We start from the raw sequence: 19,592 nt of genomic DNA, 5'->3' as shown, positions 1-19,592 counted from the left end.
GCAGATATGTCAGAGAAACCATCTTTATGTCTCTGGACTGTCACAGACACAGATCACTGTGTTACAAGAAAGACTGTTTATATCACATTAAATCTATAAGTAAATAAGTTTAGATAACGAGGATGTAAAACAGGAAATATGCAAATGATTCACACTATGATATCTCATCTTATGTCATTTTTCTACCATAAAGAAGTCAGATGAACATGTAAGAGATGCTGAGAGACTGTACAATATAATGTGAAGCTTCTGCACTTCAAGCTTCAAAATATAATATGTTAAAGTAGTGGAAATGTGTTATGTGGAAATGTAACATTTTCACCATATTCTGAGGAACAGAAACTAGATTGTGAGTTCTATCACACAGACAATCACGTTATTTTTATAGTGTTCATAACTGGTAGCACTATATTGTAATAAATGAATAATAATAATAAATAAATAAATATATAAAATCATAGTTTGTATTTAGAATATGGTCCAAAAATAATAATAGGGAGGTCTTTGAAGAGACAGATTTAATTTTTATAGCATATTTATTTCCCACATATCACTAATTATCACACAAAACATTTTCATTGTGGCAATTTGCTTAATAGGTGAAGTTGTACAGAACCATGTGTGATGCAGGTACACATATTTTATGGTTAATAATTAGACAATAGACAATATGACCCAATCATGACATCTCCCCCCATCAGTGAGGGGGAAGGTAACTGCGCGAATGATAAACCAGCCCAGCTGGAAAGTACAGAGACATGCCAGAAAGATATAGCAAAGTAATAACTAACATTTAGCCAATACAATAAAATCATCTGATGGGGAACAATCCCTTCAAATTCTGCAAGCAGCATTTCACAGAGAGTTCACATTACATGGGGTCACATCACAGAGACTCTGGGAGTACAAATAATGGACAGAATATTGTTCTGATAGTTGGTGGAAATTAAAAAACTATGATGTTCTTATGCTTGTGGTCCTGCAGCACTGGGCACATAACACATCAGTGGGCACCAGAGCAGAGAAGTGAGGTGCCAGGTGGTGAGAATCTCATGAATCTCTATGTTGGAGGAGACTCCTGACCTTGGTTGTATTTTTTCTTTGTAAAAGCTTTATTGAATCTGCTGTTAGATAACATATAAGTGACCAGTTCTGGCAGCTTTGTCTCATTCACAAAATGTTCAGCATTTTATCATATATACATGTTTAGCAGTTTAGCATATTGAGCAATCTCTACTCTTTACTCTTCTCTCTATACACCTCCTCCCTGGGTGAACTCATCAGCTCCTTCGGCTTCAGCTACCACCTTTACGCTGACGACTCTCAACTATACCTCTCCTCTCCTGATCTCTCTCCCTCCCTCCTCTGTAGGGTGTCCGCCTGCCTCTCTGCCATCTCCTCCTGGATGTCCTCTCGATTCCTCAAACTTAACCTTGCCAAAACTGAGCTCATAGTTTTTCCTCCCTCTTATACCTCATCCCCTTCTGACCTCTCCATCACTGTCGACAACACCTCTATCTCCCCTGTCCCCCAACTTCGCTGCATTGGTGTCATCCTCGACTCCTCTCTCTCCTTTGGCCCCCACATCCTCTCTCTTGCTAAATCCTGCCGCTTCCAGCTGCGTAACATCGCTCGCATCCGGCCCTTCCTCTCCCAAGATGCCACCAAATGCCTTATCCACTCTCTGATCATCTCCCGCCTGGACTACTGCAACCTCCTCCTCACTGGCCTCCCCCACTCTCATCTCGATCCCCTTCGATCCGTTCTTAACGCTGCCGCTAGGCTAATTTTCCTCTCTCGCCGCTCCTCTTCTGTCTCCCCCCTCTACCTAGCCCTTCACTGGCTCCCATTCCTCTTCAGAATCCTCTTTAAGCTCCTCACACTCACCTACAAGGCCCTCGCCAACTCCACTGCGCCCTACATCTCCACCCTCCTCTCTATTCATGCTCCATCCCGCCCTCTCCATTCTGCCTCTGACCGTCGCCTCTCTTCCCCCCTTATAACCTCCTCCCACGCGCGTATCCAAGACTCCGCCCGCGCTGCCCCCCTCCACTGGAACAAGCTCCCTCCCTCCATCAGAACTTCCACTAATCTGTCCAGTTTCAAACGGGCCCTAAAAACCCACCTTTTTCTTTAAGCCTTTCTGTCTCCCACTTAACTTCCTACCTTATCTTCTTCCTCTGTCCCCCTACTCTCCCTCTCTCCCCTGCGTCTCTCTGTCTGTCCACCCCTCCCCTTAGATTGTACGCTCCTCTGAGCAGGGCCATCTCTCCTCCTGTTTCCACCACTTCTAACTCTGCTCTCCAGCTACTTAGCCCTCCTCCTCAAGGGTCCTCCACCCCACGTCCACTCTCGCTCCCTCCTCCCCCCTGGGGGTCTCCCTGTCTTCCGCGCCCTCCTTCTTGGGCCCCATAGTTTGCGGATCCTCCCTCCCCCTTCCCCGCCCTCTCTAGCTGTGCATTGAGCTTACTGAGTTGCTGTGCTTACTCTTTACTGTACTGTGCTGTCTCCCATTGTATTGTAATTTGTTTGTCTCTGTACGGTGCTGCGGACGCCTTGTGGCGCCTTATAAATAAATATTAATAATAATAATAATAATAATAATAATAATAATAATCTGATTGGCTAAGCCCATCATGAACTCAAGTCAAAAAAGTAAATGACAGAAAGAATATGATCAGTCCAAAATAAATATTGGTAGGTGTAATGCTGGTGTGTGTGTGGTAGAGAAATTAGAGAGTAATCTAAACTGAGGCAGGGGCTTATGTTAATGATTAAATAACATTCTGTGTAAAACATGACATAACATGTTGGCGTCATATAAATAGAAGTTAATTATAAACAATAATCAGTAAAAGGACATAAGTTATGCAATAAATTCAGCTAATTTACTATTTCAATTATCCAAAGAATATAGATACCCACAAAACTATGGATAATAATTATATTTTCAAAAAAAGACCATACTTCTAGGGCCAGTTTTAGCAAACATTGGGTCCCTGGGGCAGAAATCATGATGCTGAACCCCATTGTCACGAACACCCAGCCGTGACTGGCGTTACTTTAGTCACCTAGCAATGAATACACCTTTTCTGCCTCCACAAAGGATTTATTATGTTTTCCTTACGTTCACCAGAGCCACTTATTAATGTTTCACACTTAAATCATATACACCTGTAGCTTGAGCCTCTCTGGGCTTCGTAAATTCACAAAGAATCACAAAGAATACACTAGATTAAATTTATTTAATCTGAAAAATGTTTCCATGTTACAAAAATTAAAAACAAGACATACAATATATTTTGCACAAATAAGTTTCAGAAAATAAAATAGGAAATAAAATCAGAGTTACTGCCTACTAGTTAAGGCCAGATGGGTGAGGGAACATAATTTAGGAAAATTGGACATTTCAGTCTTGATAGACCCCTCATGAAAATGCACAAACTATTGTCAAAGTCAGACGATTTTAAACCTTTTTGCCACATAGCTATCACCCCCACCTTTGGAGTTTTAACTGTCAATAAGGGCAGATTGATCTCACAAAGTTCACAGGGCTTTTTGAAGGGAGCTAGGGATGTACTGAGATCGGAATGTTCACAGGACCTGATTTCCCACTTTTGCTCATTCTTCTTGGCTAAATAGTTTACAACTTTAGGGCTTCAAACTACTCCAAGATCCTATGTCTCCCTGGTCTGGCTATTTCAACAGATTAATGACACTTGCATAAATTCAAACTCATGTCATCTAGCAAAGCACATTTTGAGATTACATTAGAAGATTACATGTAATAGACATTGTCATACAAGAATTCAACAGAAAATAACAATCAGTCATTAGATATACTACATAATCATCACAACCACTATTATTTGTTTTCTTTTTTATCTATCCCTCTCTTCCAGTGCAGTATAAGTCATGCTCCTGCTGATGACCATACCTGCAGGCTTCCCTTATTGTCTGGTGGAGCTGCCTTGTTATATGATTACTGAATTGGACATTACTGTATATGTTTGTAGCATGCTTTCAGCAGATTACAGGGAAAAGCAATAGTAAATAAATGAAACATAGAGATCTGTCCTAAGAGTAAAAAATTAAAAAGTGAAATGGACAGGCTCTATGATCATATTGGCTTTCTGTGAATCTTCTTTCTATGTTTTTGTTAACTTTTTCTTTAAATTAGTAAAACATTTATAGGTAAGAGATTGTTCTTACTTAGTTCATTGTTAGGGCAGGATTTACTAGCCTAAAGGCACAGCTCCACCATAAGCTTTTCAATTAGCCAATCAATTTAGGCACAAAACTTGATGACGTCACAGAGGTGAGCAAACTGGCAATCACCTGGGCACTGCCACCTGTAGGCACAGGCCAACCATGTCTATTGGAAGCTGCCCATGTACATTTTTTGGAATTTGATTGATAAGTATGAACATGACAATCCTTGTGCAGCATATTAGCCACACTGTACAGTGATAGGCCATAAATACATTGTTTCAATGGATTAAATCAACCTTACTTCATCTTAGCATACTTCCTTATAGTACAACTTCCCTGTAGTTGACCAAGTTTTCATTGTAGCCTTGTCATTCTGTACACATTCTTTACACTTTTTAGTTCTTTGAATGTTTCTTAAAGTATAATGAAGGTGAAATTATTAAAGAGACTTTCACTGTAGCCACTGAGCACCAGTGAGAAGAATCAGAAGATGACTGAGACTGTAAGGGAGCCTGAGAAGGAGGAGGATAGAGGCTGAGTATAAGTATTAGTGTCAGGTTGGGTCATCACTCTCTGTCTGTTATGTAGCTCAGCTAGAGCCAATTCCCACCAACCTCCAGACCTATATAGGACCTGTCAATACACTGGAGGCTGCTGGTGCGTTATGTGGCTCCATGGAACTGGTCTTTTATCACTGTTCTTGTCAGAAGCCTCTGTTCCTTCTGTCTCCGTCTTATGGTCTTGAAAACGGTGCACATTGCAGCACATCTCCAGCAGCTTTGAGGTTGAAAACTTAAATCTCTGGTAATGCTCGGTGGTTTTCAAAATCCAAATCTGCTGTTGATTTAAAGTAAAAGCGGCAATAATGTGAAAATGATCATACTTCTCTTTGGTTGTTTTACAACCACTTTAAACACTAGTGATTTTGACCTCAGCAGCTCTGTAACAGCCTGGCCCATACCTTATATTAGGTGATAGGGGTTTGAGGATCTATACATTACAGGGAGCAGAGGAGAATGTTTTGTTGAAATAAGTTGATTCTTGTTATTGTTATCTGAAAGTATATGTAGAAATTCCAGAAAGATCAGCATACATTTTAATCTTCAGATCTTATATTTATTACACCCAAATAGCATAAAACACATGTTAAGCATATAAAAATAAAAAAAGCACGTGTAACAGTAACAAATGGCGCTCTACTCCATATTGCAATATTAAAATATTAAAATAAAAAGTCCATGTACTCCTTGAAGCACTGCCTTATATAACGGCGGCTGTCATCCTTCAGAGAGTTGGGTGAGAGGTCCGATAAATTATGCAAGTCTAAAACAATAGAGGAAAAGGAGAAAGGCACCTGATAGTGTAGTAGTTAGGTGAATATGGCCCAATCTAGCCAGGTATTTATTATTATGTGTACCTGATATAAGCATCAATAGGGCACATCTGTATGTTGGTCCCAAAGGCATATATTGTATCTGAAAACTCAGGAATGCCAAGAAGACAAAGAGAGGACAACCAAAGATAGTGTAGTACTTTCTAGGCAATGTGAGTGAATATATATAACTCACCCTATAGTAGTGCCTGTACGTAACTAATGAAAATAAATTATAAGCTTATCTGTATTAGTCCTTGATGCTGTAGTACAACTGGTTCATTCTGTATGTCTCCAAAAGGAAGAGATAGGAAACCATATTGTGTAGTATTTTTTGACACAGTTTAAATAATCTTTTGCTCATAACATATTATTTCACTCAGATGATGTTATGAAAGGTCTCATCTAATGGTGCCGTATAACAGATTGATATTTGTAAGTATCATAATGGCAGCTCCTTCATGACCCCCTTCCCCATCTGCCCACTGCAGCTGATAAGGTCAGAGGTGCTGTCACTGTTCATGTCTTCATTTTATTGTTTTATTATGTAACCAGCGCATGGAAGTGTTACTGCTCTCCATTGTTGTTTCTTTTGTCTTTATTTTGTTTATTTTTGGTTTATTATGTGTGGAAAGAATACAAATAAAATTAAAATAACGGAGGCAACAAATATTAGTGTCTTTAAAATAAGGTTGAAATTCATAACAGAGCAGAGATAGAGGAAGGTGTCTGCACAGCTCTGTGTCACTGGGTGATGGGAAAGCTTCTAACTTCCTGACAGTAATAATCTGCCTCATCTTCTTCTATTGCTCCAGTGATTGTTAGAGTGAAATCAGTATCAGATCCATATCCACTGAAGCAATCTGTAACCCCAGTATAACAAGATAGATAAGAAGTTTTGGAGATTGTCCTGGTTTCTGTTGGAACCAATGTACATAACTATATGATTATGCACCAGAAATAACAGCAGAGATGTCAGAGAAACCATCTTTATGTCTCTGGACTGTCACAGACACAGATCACTGGGCATCAGGACAAACTGTTTATATCACATGAGGTCTATAGGGAAATAACCTCAGAGTCTGTGTATGTAAAACAGGAAATATGCAAATTCTCCAATCACAGATTATAATATATCACCTTTCATCCATTTCCTATCATGACATAGTTATGTCTGTGTGTTGTGTGATATTACCATAATTCTATGACATGTAAGACCATTATGGTGTTGTATTATCATGGTACATGGCAGGAAATAAAATAATTACAATAACTTTCTGATCAGGACATATAAAATGTATAAAGCGGCTTTGGTCTCACTGTGCCCCCAGATTTCCTCCAATCACATCTGCAGTAAGTTCACTGTGTTTGTGAAGAACAGAAGAATGAACAGGACATAAAGCAGTTGGGTGCAGTGAGGATGTTCTCTACTAGGTAAGGAGTTTTATGGATCTTTACAGAAATGGAGTTTATTGCAGTGAGATAAAGAGGTGGAGGTGGCTGTCCCTTACTACACAGAGGGGCACATAACCATTTGCATTCTACAATTAAACTTGAATTTCGCACCAGCTCCGAGCAGGGTCTTTGGATTTCCCCCTATACTATAAGTGATACATTCTAATCCTTTATGTTTTCCTTTAGCAAAATAATTCACATTTCTAACTGTTCTGATTTCCTCTCACTCATGATTAATTTAAAAATAAATGAGACTAAACCAAGCAGTATTTTAGGGGAAAAAGTTAAAGTTTTAATGTAATGAAAGTGGTGGTTGTACAGTGGTCGGAGGTTGATGTGACATTTACACTTTTGCACTTATTCATATTTCCCCCTCTCTGGACACATAGGTGCAGTGTTAGTGTGTGAGGACATCTCCTGAGAGCAGGTAGCAGTAGGTCACATTAATGTGCGCTGGGCGGACCATCTAAGAGCACCACTAAGGCGTATTGTGGTGAGCATCCAGTGCGCTTCATAAATGATGCCCACATTGTAAACACCAGGGCCTGCTGAAGGTTACGGTCAGTGAGGAAACTGCATTAGTCCTCATGCTGTGTATAGAAAAGAGGAAATTGATCCGTCATAAGTTAAAGCTAATACAGATTTATTACATTTGGGCAAAACAGGTCTAATCTCAAATAAAACCTGGTTCTGATGAGATCCAGTGAATAATAAATGTTCTCTGTAGAATAAGAATAATTAAAGTTTAGGGAAAGGAGCTGATAGCAACACAAATTACCATCAGATGACAAAAGGTGTGTCCCACTCACTGCAAGAGTCACCTATAACGAATGCACATGGCAGTGCAGGGGTACGCCGAAAATCAACAATCTTTTGCCATGTGAAAAACAAATCAGGAATAATAATTGTATAATTCCCCCTAATAAAAACTGAAAACTGCACCTTAATTATACAGAATTCAGCTTTGTATAGGTTCAGTTCAATAATATTTATTTCATATTTGATCAAACAAGATATATACAAAATGTCTATGTGCAGAAAGAATTTATATAAAATTACTAGTTATGTCTTTTACTTAAAATTTTTCCTATAACCTTTTCCTGTATTACCATGAAAGCTTAACATCACTGGGAAAAGACTGACATCTAGAGGCCACATCAGGAACACCATGTTCTCTGCATTCAATCATTCTGGGCATGAGTTTGATATATGTCTATTTGAGTTCAGCATACTTTACTCTTGCGGCCTCTTATATATGGAGATGTGAATTATGGCATTCATGTGTAAGTAAAGCACATAAACAAATTTACCACACATCTTAGTGATACAATTTAGAATTACACATATCTTTGATATATGACTTTTAGGAGTTGAATCTCCCACACACTGTTGTAAGTTTTTGAGTTTATGATGATGATAACAGATGCATTGTAACTCTAGGGGTCCCATTGGATCCCAGGGCTGCCGTTAGCACTAGGATCGGTACAAAGCATCCATAAGGTTTTTCAGTATACAGACTGGTTGTGTTTAGTAGAAGGGGGCATGTGTTCTTTATCTGTCCCCCTCCACTAGTATCAATCAGCAATGCTCATCTTATGGCTTCAGTGATTCCATGAAGTCCACACTGGAGGTCTCCAAAAATCATACTAGTTAGTATATGTATATGCATCACATACTTGAAAGCCCCCCCCATGTGTGACTGGTTTTATGTACTTCTGGTAACTTGCTATTATAAGGTTCTATATAATAAAAACTGAATCATTGTTCTCAATGGAAGCTCCCTCTGTCTTTGTTTTATTTGGGAATAACATTTCCTTGTTTATAAAAAAGGGATTCAATGCAAATTACATAGAAAGGGGGAACACACATTCTGTCCTTGCTCAGCAAGGACAGAATAGAGAAAGAGGAAGGAGGTTTTTGTACAGCTCTGTATCACTGTGTGAGAGGATAATCATAATGCTGCTGACAGTAATAATCTGCCTCATCTTCTGCACTCACTCCATTAATTGTGAGAGTGAAATCAGTTCCTGATCCAGATCCACTGAACCGGTCTGAGATCCCCGATAGGCGAGTTCTTGCCCATTCGATAATAAGTTTTGGAGGTTGTCCTTTTTTCTGTTGGTACCAGGCTAAGTAATCTTTGGCATTGCTACTGTAATAGAGGCTGGAACTGGATGTACATGACATGGTGACTTTGACTCCTGGTGACACAGAGATATAATCTGGAGTCTGAGTCACCACAATCTGTCCACATGAAGCTGGTAACACAAAGACAACATATAATTAGTGGTGAGAACAGGTAATATAAAATATATTTTATCATTTTAATATTGCTGCATTCATATAATATTGTTATATATATTAATATATAATCCAATTAATTATGTTACCATACCTTGAATATAAAAATAAAAGACACAGAGTAGATATCTCAGAGAAACCATCTTTATGTCTCTGGACTGTCACAGACACAGATCATTATGTTACAAGACAAACTGTTTATATTACATGAAATCTGTGGGGAAATAACTTTAGATACAGAGTATGTAAAACAGGAAATATGCAAATGATTTACATTATGATACCTCATCTTATGTCATTTTTCTGCCATAAAGAAGTCAGATGAACATGTAAGAGATGCTGAGAGACTGCACAATATAATGTGAAGCTTCTGCACTTCAAGCTTCAAAATATATTATGTTAAAGTTGTGGAAATGTGTTATGTGGAGTTATAACATTTTCTCCATATTCTGAAGAACAGAAATTAGATTGTGAGTTCTAGGACTGAGACCATCACAGAGCTTTATATGTTATATTTATAATGGTCATAATTGGCAGCACTACATTGTAATAAATATATAAAATCATGGTTTGTGTTTAGAATGTGGTCCTAATGTGATAATAGGGAGGTCTATGAAGAGACATATTTAATTTTAATATTATATTTATTCCCCAAATATCGCTAATTATCACACAAAGCATTTACATGGAGGCATTGTCCTACGTATACGGACAAAGTGTAATAGGTGCAGTTGTACAGAGCTAAATGTGATGCAGGTACACATATATTATGGTTAATAATTAGACAATAGACAATATGACCCAAGCATGACATCTCCCCCATCAGTGGAGGAAACAGTTCTGTGCAGATGATAAACTGGCCCAGCTGGAAAGTACAGATACAAGATAGAGACAAATAGCAAAGTAATTCCTAACATTTGGACAATAAATTACAATCATCTGGGAACAACCCTTTGAAATTCTTCAAACAGTGATGCACAGAGAGCTCAAATTACATGGGGTCACAGAGACTCTGGAGGTACAAATAATGGATCGAATATTGTTCAGATAATTAGTGGAAATGTGAATAACTATGTTCTTATGCTTGTGACCCTACAGCACTGGGCACATAACACATCAGTGGGCACCAGAGCAGGGAGGTGAGGTGCCAGGTGGTGAGAATCTCATGATCTCTATTATTGGAGGAGACTCCTGAACTTGGTTTTATTTTTCTTTGTAAAAGCTTTATAGGATATGCTTTGAAATAGCAAATAGGTGTCCAGTTTCTGCATCGTTGTCTCAGTCACAAAATGTTTAGCAGTTTAGCATATTTAGCAATCTGATTGGCTGAGCTCATCATGAATTCAAGTCCAAAAAGTAAACGACAGAAAGAATAGAATAAAAAAACATATTAGTAGTGTTAGATCTAAAATTCTGACCCAAGTCTGCCTGTGGTGTCAAGTATATCTGGAAGCGCTTCAATCAGCTGGAGAGAATTGACACAGACCAAGTTCTGTATACAAGGAATATTCTCTAGTTTATTGATACAAAGATACAGGTTTTTATAGGCTACTGAATAAATGAATCCTACGTCATATGCATACAATAGTTTATACCACTAGTTTACGAGAAGCGCTACTGATTAACTTTCTCACGTATTCTTGAGGTGTTTACTTTTCTCCCCCTTCTAAGGACAGATGAGCCTATTATTTCTTATCTCAAGGGGAGTTGGAGATATGCTATGTGTAACACCATGGATACAGCTCCCATACTACCAGCTGGATATGAAGCTCATTATTGTTTTCATAACTGGTTACATTCTTCAGGTGTTCTCTATTAGTTCAACTTCAAGGCCATAGGCTCACATATTGCAAAACTGCAAGTTAACAGAAAAATGAATAATCTCTTCTAGCAAATAATATTTCTATACAAGTTACAATAAAATGGCTGAACAAAGGCCTTATGAGGCCTTAACAAAAAATCATATTTAACATTTCCCATCTTTTATTCAATTTTCGACCCTTTCTCCTCCTACCTACCTAATCCTATCTATAGAACCACATTCTTAATAAGCAGGTACTTATACACATGTAGGAGGCCACATGCATAGAGTTGGTCCCCTTAGGAATCTGTCAACTCATCCCCCACTAATAAGCCTGTGATCCTCCCTGTCCTAACTTGATTTATGAGGAGATGCATTTTGGCAAATGTCCATGTCTAGAAAAGATGGTTTCTTAGAAGATGGTTTCTTAAAAGATGGTTTCTTAGTAGGTAGTTAATGAGTCTATAGTAGTTCTGCAGGCCTTGCATGTCCTTTGTTCAATCTTTAGTAGTTTCTTGTTGCAAACTCTGCAGTTCTTTGGCTTTGCTAGTCCAAATAATTCATGACACTCATAGTCTGGTCAGGTTTCAGAAGTAATTTCTGTGATCATCAGAGGTTCGGGATTTTCAGTGGTTCCCTTTTTGGAGAGACAACAATCAAGTGTCAGTAACTTCTTAATCAGCCATATATTTAGTTTCATTATCACCTATACGATCAACAGGATTGCAAAACCATTTGCTACTAATGCCAATATTTCCAATATCCAACATGAATCATTACTGAAAACTTTACCAATGAGGTTATGCATCTGCACAAAGACATTTTCAGAGTTTACTCTACTATGAGTGCAAATTGTTGAGCACTCCTTCCCATATGTTTCTCACAGTGGCATAGGCAATATGTCACTTAACTGTCTGTTTCATACTGGGTTAGGGAGGCCTTAATCCCTACTTCAGTCACAATTATTCTGGCAAGACATATCAATACAATGAGACAGTCATTTCTATTTATCAGAACAAGACTCCCCTGATTTGAAGACTTTGCAGTGTTATGCGTGAATCCAGGTGTCTCTTTCCTGTACTTTCACTGCCATGGGAGTCGTCAACAGGACTTGATAAGGACCCTTGTATCTGGGTTCAAGACTTCTCCTGATGTGCTTTCTCACGACCACCCAGCCCCCCAGGGTGCAGTTTATGGGTACCTGTATCAAAATTAGGGTTTGCAATGGAGGAGAATATTTGACCATGTATTTCAGTTAGTTGTTTCTATAATAAGGCAACATAATTCAACAAAGCACTATATACATGGTGTAGTTGCTATGGAAAATAACAGCCTGTTCTGTTTGCTGTGCCAAACAATATCTCATATGGTGTTAAACCTGTGTCTTTCCTAGCAGTATTTTTTACTGAGTGCAGGTAAACATGAGATCCATGGCAGACCTGTTTCAGCCATTATTTTCTGCATTTTCAATTTCAGTGTACCATTAAGGCGCTCCATACATCCTGAACTTTGGGATCTGTAGGGGGTGTGATAGTTTCTGGAATCCTTGCCCCGTAAAGTGTATCCCTCTGTCACTTACAATGACCTCTGGTACACCATATCATCAGATTACCTCATTCGCAATTTTCTTGGCTAATGCTTTAGCATTTGCTTTTCTATACAGCCATGTCTCCAGCCAGTGACTAAAGAAGTTGACACAGACAAGCACATTCTCAAAGCCCGAGCATTTGGGAAGTTATAAAGTCTATCTGTATCCTCTTATAGGGATATTATGTCTGGGGTGTGCTTTTCCATAGGACAGACTTACTCGGGTTACTTTGTGCACAGACTAGGCATTCTGCCACTAACGACTGTGCTGCTTGGGCGAACCCTGGTACTATCCATAAGCTGCTAGTGAGTACAACCATAGCATCTTTTCCCAGATGCACTTTCTCGTGTGCTATATTGGCCATAATGGGATAAACTACTTTTGGCAGACACAAACGCTGACCTTTACACCACTCCTTGCACTTCTAGTGCTCCATGTATTGCCCAAGTCTTTTTCTTATTTTCTGTTGCTTGTCTTTCCATAAGTTGGAGTGTGCTCTGGTCAAACAGGGGTCAGGGGGTCACCATGTAAATAGACTCCCCTTGGGGTACTGGGGCTATGGCGGCTTCTCGTGCGGCCTGGTCTATTTCACTTAGCTTCGGGGGTAGTATCTCTGTGTGTGTCTTCATCTTCATCACTGTTTGGAGGACAGCTGGAATGCAGTGAACAATGCCCTGGTATGTTCATCATATTGACTGGTTTGCTTGCTGAACCCATAAGGTCCCTACTTTTCCATACAGGGCCATAATCATGCGCAATTACAAATGCATAACTTGAATCAGTGTAAATATTTACTCTTTGTCCTTTTTCATATATGCATGCAAGTGTCAGGGCCTTTAGTTCAGCTTCTTGTGCTGACATGTGACTCGGTAGAGTCTGTTGAATCACTATTTCTGTGTGTGTGGTTACAGCACACCCTGTATACGGGACAGGATCTATGTGATAGTGTGAACCATCTACAAAAAGAGTGATGTCTGCATCTGGTAATGGTTTATCTTTAATGTGAGATAAAACCAGAGATTCTTGTTTCATTAGTTCTATGCAATCATGTTCAGAAAAATTTTGTTTGCATTTTTTTTTTCCTTTCTTTCTGTTCAAGCTGGAATGGAATTCCCCCAAATCCCTAGGGTAACCCCAATATATACAGGTACTTCTCCCATCTTTTGAAACTTGCTGCAATAAGGCAGCAGGATTCAACATTGTGCACTGCTTAAGTGTAACGTTACTGGGAGTAAGCAGTGCTACTTCATTAGGATAGGCTTCAGTAAGGAGCATGTGGAATCCAAGGAAAAGGTTCTTGGTTTCTGAGTTCCACAAAGTTTACACTCATTAGATGGAGTGTACAGTACAACGGTTAAGACAGATGTGGTAACTTTAATTCTTCTGGAAGAGAAACACTTAGCTTAAATAACCTGTTAATAAGCCACATCATCAGTTCTATTAGTGTATATAATAATGTGTTGGGCCACAATACTCACAAACACATTCCTGCATTGGGTGTAAACCCCTGTAGTCATGGGTTGCTCTTTTCTTTATTTGGTTGGGTTAAACTTTCATATTAGAATTTTCTAATTATGTATAATGATCTATACATTACTATGGGCCTGAGTCTGGTTCTTCCAAACTTGGCTTTCCTTTCTAGTCTAGTACACATCTACAGCGCACAGCAAAGGAAAATAACGTGCAATCTATATTCCTCCTGCTAATATCAATGAACTCCCCTCTCTGGTCTCCCTTGGACCTTTAAAAAACTTAAAATACAGTTTACTCAGATTCCCCTTGTCTGAAGGTCTTAACATATATCTGTGAACATGAGAGGCTCTGGGGCCTCTTGTGCTTCCTTTTTTTTTTTTCTTCTAATAAAAAAGGAAAGGGAGGAAGAAAATACACAGTGCGCTCGGCAAGTGTTATATGTCACTCATTTCACAATAGGAGGGAATGTCCTTTGTGCTGTATATCTTCATACTTAGTAAATCTGGCCGGTAACAAATGTTTTGCTTGTGCTTGGTTTCTGTCACAACGTACGATACCGTTAAGGTAACTGGGTGTCCTAGCACAATATCTATACTCTTTTCAAGCACTAAAGCAGAGTAGTATGCAAGTGACCTTAGCTTGCGACCATGTATTTGTGTCAGTACTCCTTGTACATGTGCACTGACTTCATAACAAAATAATGTGAAAGGCTTGTCATAATCTGGCAAAGCCAGTGCTGGCGCTGAAGTTATTTCAGCTTAAAATTGGTTAAACATTTGGTTCTGCTCAGAGGAGAGTATAAATGGCTTGCTATGATCCAGAAGTGCTAATGCAGGAGCACATACAATTGCTCTTAAAGTCTTAAATCTTTTTCATTTCTGTAAAAATATAGAATTCCCATCAATGCATTACCATACCCACAATAAAAAGAATTATTTACAGTATATGACAATTATAGCACAGTAAATAAGGGCAGTAAATGTCTTTACAAACACTGATTTACTCAAAACTGTAATGAGGATACAAATAAAAACCTTTTGCTTTCTGCACATACAGAAAAACCACCTAGTTCATGCATTTGCTATGCGAATAGCACATAAACTCTAATATCTCTTCCAAAACAAGGTAATCATTACTCAGAAGAGTTTACGTTATTTAAATCCTTCATTAGTTTATACTTATGTTTGTTGTGGTGCAAAGATGGTGCATTGGAAGTTAAATCAATGCAATCTGGATTGCCTAATGGGTCTTTGCAGCTGGAGACCTGTGAATAAAAAAACTTTTGCATAGAGATTAACATTTATTTACTAGGAATTACTGTAACTGTAACATGCGTGTATACTGTTATCAGGTAACCAGTGAACAGCTGCTAAAAGCTTAACTGTGACGCTATGCGTTCCATGCCTTGATTTCCTCAAAGGGGCAGTCCCTAATTTCACAAATAGAGAATGTCAAAGTGACGAGACCTGGGCGAGTGTTCAAAGCCACTCCTTTCTTATCATCTCTTAGTACAGCCCTTTTAAATGACACTAATTAAATTTCCGGGTTTAGAAACATTCAATCTGGAATCTTGGTTCCAAGTATTCAACCATTTTAAAAGCAGCACTGTCTCATAAATCAGAGTACTCTCGTTAGACACAATACATTGTGTCTGTAAATCATTCAACATTTTCTCAACAAAATCTCTCTCCCGTGACCAAATATTCACACATATTTCTAGATTCTGTGATTTTCGTGTTCAAAGTAAAAATATATTCACTTAAGTCTCGCTCACAGACGACATTTTATCTCGTAACATTTCTTTAAAGGCATAACAAACCCTCCTGATTTCTGAGAACATTCATCAGCGCCATTTTAACACAGATAAAAACAGCATGTAAGCTCACTCCCACAATTCTCAACTTCATTAAAGAGAAAGCTATATTTCTGAACTTCAGAAACAAAATTATTTTGTTCAAATACAGAAACGGCTTGTTGGATCCCAGCCAGCTTTGTTCTGACACTAGTACTTATAGTGATAATGTACATTATTTACAATCTTGTCCGTGCAATCGGACCAAACATTTTAAAACTTCTTTTGTATCTTTTTAAAAGCTTATCATTAAGCAATGAATGTACAACTTTTTCAACCTTGAAACATGTCTCTTGTAAAAAACGGACAAGACAGACAAACATTGTGATTTAAAGTAAATCAAACATCTCCCTTATAGAGCACTAAGACAGAGAACAAACAATGTGAATTATCACGGATCTCTCTCACACGCAGTAAGACGGAGACAAAACTCACATACAGAGAAAGAAAACTTAACTGACATCTTCCAGCCTACTGCTGTGGAACTACAAGTCCCAGCATTACACTAAATACAAGTTAGCTTCAACATGTTATCATCAATCAGCACTCCGGACACATTTTTTTAATTTTACATACATTGTCAAAAAACAAAAAACAGTGTGCTTCTTATCTCAACACACTGAAATCATTTACACAGAATAAGGGAGGGGCACATTTCACTTATTCAGCTGCACAGGATCAAACATACATTTATAATATACAACCTACTTGATTCATTATTCAGCTTCCGATGCATTTAGCATATCCACATATATTTCGACTTTTCAGATCTCTTAACTTTCCTGTGCCACCTCAAACAATCTCTTGGGGTTTGATCTCAATACCCCTTTGTTCTTGTCACATTACCACTTGCAACACCTTTGTTTCTCCATCCACACATATCTTTGGCTATCCCCGCTTTCTTGAAAAATTCCCTGCAGACCTTCTACTCCCCCATTTCCTTTAGTCTTTGTGCATCATATCTATGAGGGAGCTGCTGTCATTTGTTTACTATCTATATTACTCGTATTGACAGTATTCTGTTGAGTCCAAATCGGGACTCTTATCTAGTTTCTGTGGGTTGTCCTTGCACTGGACGTCCCGTTCTGTGGACTCCTTGTACTGGATGTCCGTGCTAAATAGCTTCTTTGACAGTATCTGGGACGAAGGTCTTTTGGAAATCTCTCTTACACAATTTGGGCAGATTACAGAATCTCCCTTCTTTGATATACCTCTGGGGATGGTGTCTAAAATGTTCACTCAATGTTCAAAACAATAACTCTCTAAATCCCTCTATTCCATTACATGCTTCTTTGATCAATGTCTTATGTGACTTTTATGCTTTATACATCATACATAGGTACAAACACATGCACTCAAAATTCAATCATCTTTCAAAAATCTAATCAACAATACAATTACAGTAAACAAATTGGGTTAATACTGTATTATATTAATCAGATGATACTTGAGACTCACAAATTCGCGTGTCAGGTGCCTCAGACAGACATGAGGTGACCCAGACTAGGAAGACCAACGAGTAGAAATCTACTGACCGCGGATGTTGGGGTTCAATGTGCTGGGAAACCTCCGTTGTCTGTCTTGTAGCCTGCTGGACAGCGAATCTCTGTGGCGACCTCCAAGTTGTTAGATCTAAAATTCTGACCCAAGTCTGCCTGTGGTGTCAAGTATATCTGGAAGCGCTTCAATCAGCTGGAGAGAATTGACACAGACCAAGTTCTGTATACAAGGAATATTCTCTAGTTTATTGATACAAAGATACAGGTTTTTATAGGCTACTGAATAAATGAATCCTACGTCATATGCATACAATAGTTTATACCACTAGTTTATGAGAAGCGCTACTGATTAACTTTCTCACGTATTCTTGAGGTGTTTACTTTTCTCCCCCTTCTAAGGACAGATGAGCCTATTATTTCTTATCTCAAGGGGAGTTGGAGATATGCTATGTGTAACACCATGGATACAGCTCCCATACTACCAGCTGGATATGAAGCTCATTATTGTTTTCATAACTGGTTACATTCTTCAGGTGTTCTCTATTAGTTCAACTTCAAGGCCATAGGCTCACATATTGCAAAACTGCAAGTTAACAGAAAAATGAATAATCTCTTCTAGCAAATAATATTTCTATACAAGTTACAATAAAATGGCTGAACAAAGGCCTTATGAGGCCTTAACAAAAAATCATATTTAACAGTAGGTTTAATGTTGGTGTGTGTGGTACAGATATTAGACAGTAAAATGAACTGTGGCAGAGGCTGACGTTAATGATTAAATAACATTCTTTGTAAAACAATGCAAAATATGTTGGTGTTATATAAATAGCGTGCCCTTCTAGCTACTCCCTGATTTAATATCTTACCATATATTCCAACAGTCATAAAATATATCACCTCTATTTTGTCAGGAAACTGCTCCTGATCCCCTTTATCTGTCACAAAGCACCCTCTGCGCACTCGTGACTTGGTAGCTTACATTAAGGGAACACACAGAATTCCAGCCCAAATCTCGCACTCACCTCTTCCTCTAAGGCTATAAATTTACTGGTTCCTTTTCCAACACAGACACCCACTTCCATACGTCTCTGTCAACTTCCACCAGCTACGTATAAGGTCCATAGCAAACCTATGACTCATTTATCCAATTGCGCACACTCGGTGCTCTGGTAGCTAAACAGTTACCTCTTTACTATCTGGTTTCTAAGGAGTTAACTTCAGCCAAGCAATCTCTGTCATCTAAAAAGGCAATGGTATATATAGGTTATAGTTTAATTAAAAAGAGCAATTAATAAACAATTGACATAGCATACACAAGCAAAACAGTTTTAAAAAAAGGGATTAAAGTATAACTTACATCGAAGTGGTATATTTTGAGCCAAGGGAGATTGGCATGAAGATGGACAGCTTATCAATGAATGATTGATTTTCCAAAAGACTGGCAATTTGTTGTCACTGGTGTAAGCTTTTTAAAGACACCTTTACACCTTTCCCCCACCTCCAGGGGGGTTGTTGTCTATCCACCATTGGCATGTTGCCTGATTTACTACCTATTTCTACTATGTGACCTAACTTTTCTGTGGCGTGCCATACAGACCCAATTTATTAATATTTATTATTAATAGATCACCTATGAATTTACCCATCTATTGATACCAAACAGGCCTAGGTACAAGGTATCAGTTGAGCTTATACTCATTTCCTCAACTTCTCAGTGTGGCAGAATCCTTAATTTGACATATGAGCTGCCCTTCATCATGCTATTGAGAAATATGTGGTTGTTCACTACTTTTATTGATTTTAAGTGGCATATTTGAACTGAATTATTTTTTGTCTATATAAAATATAGCCAAGTCAGCACATCGTCTCCTGGAGCCAGACACCATGCTGAGTGGTTCCAAAACTCTTTCCTAGGCAAGGATATAGCTCCCCGCAGGGGCCTTTGAAGCTGCCACAGTTGACACTGCTATCTTCTAACACTGGGATGTGCAGAGCCACTGAATACACAAACCACAGACTATTTGACTTCACATTGTACA

The 19,592-nt window shown here is 38.6% G+C and overlaps 2 long non-coding RNA genes across 3 annotated transcripts; both read right to left on the bottom strand.

Annotated features, from left to right (window-relative positions):
• Positions 1–10,830: 10,830 nt before the first annotated feature.
• Positions 10,831–18,249, bottom strand: LOC142109008 (uncharacterized). 2 transcript variants are annotated; one of them, XR_012680265.1, is made up of 3 exons: positions 16,763–18,249; positions 15,381–15,466; positions 10,831–12,342 (listed from the first exon to the last, which is right to left on the bottom strand). It is a non-coding gene; the product is annotated as an uncharacterized LOC142109008 (long non-coding RNA). The 2 variants fall into 2 exon arrangements; XR_012680264.1 differs by lacking the exon at positions 15,381–15,466.
• LOC142109081 (uncharacterized) lies at positions 13,213–15,370 on the bottom strand. The gene is made up of 2 exons (XR_012680277.1): positions 14,836–15,370; positions 13,213–14,126 (listed from the first exon to the last, which is right to left on the bottom strand). It is a non-coding gene; the product is annotated as an uncharacterized LOC142109081 (long non-coding RNA).
• Positions 18,250–19,592: the final 1,343 nt, after the last annotated feature.

Source organism: Mixophyes fleayi, chromosome 1, assembly GCF_038048845.1.
Source record: "Mixophyes fleayi isolate aMixFle1 chromosome 1, aMixFle1.hap1, whole genome shotgun sequence".
Lineage (NCBI taxonomy): Eukaryota > Metazoa > Chordata > Amphibia > Anura > Limnodynastidae > Mixophyes > Mixophyes fleayi.
The sequence above is the reverse complement of the archived record's forward strand: the minus strand, read 5'-3'. Positions and strand labels throughout refer to the sequence as shown.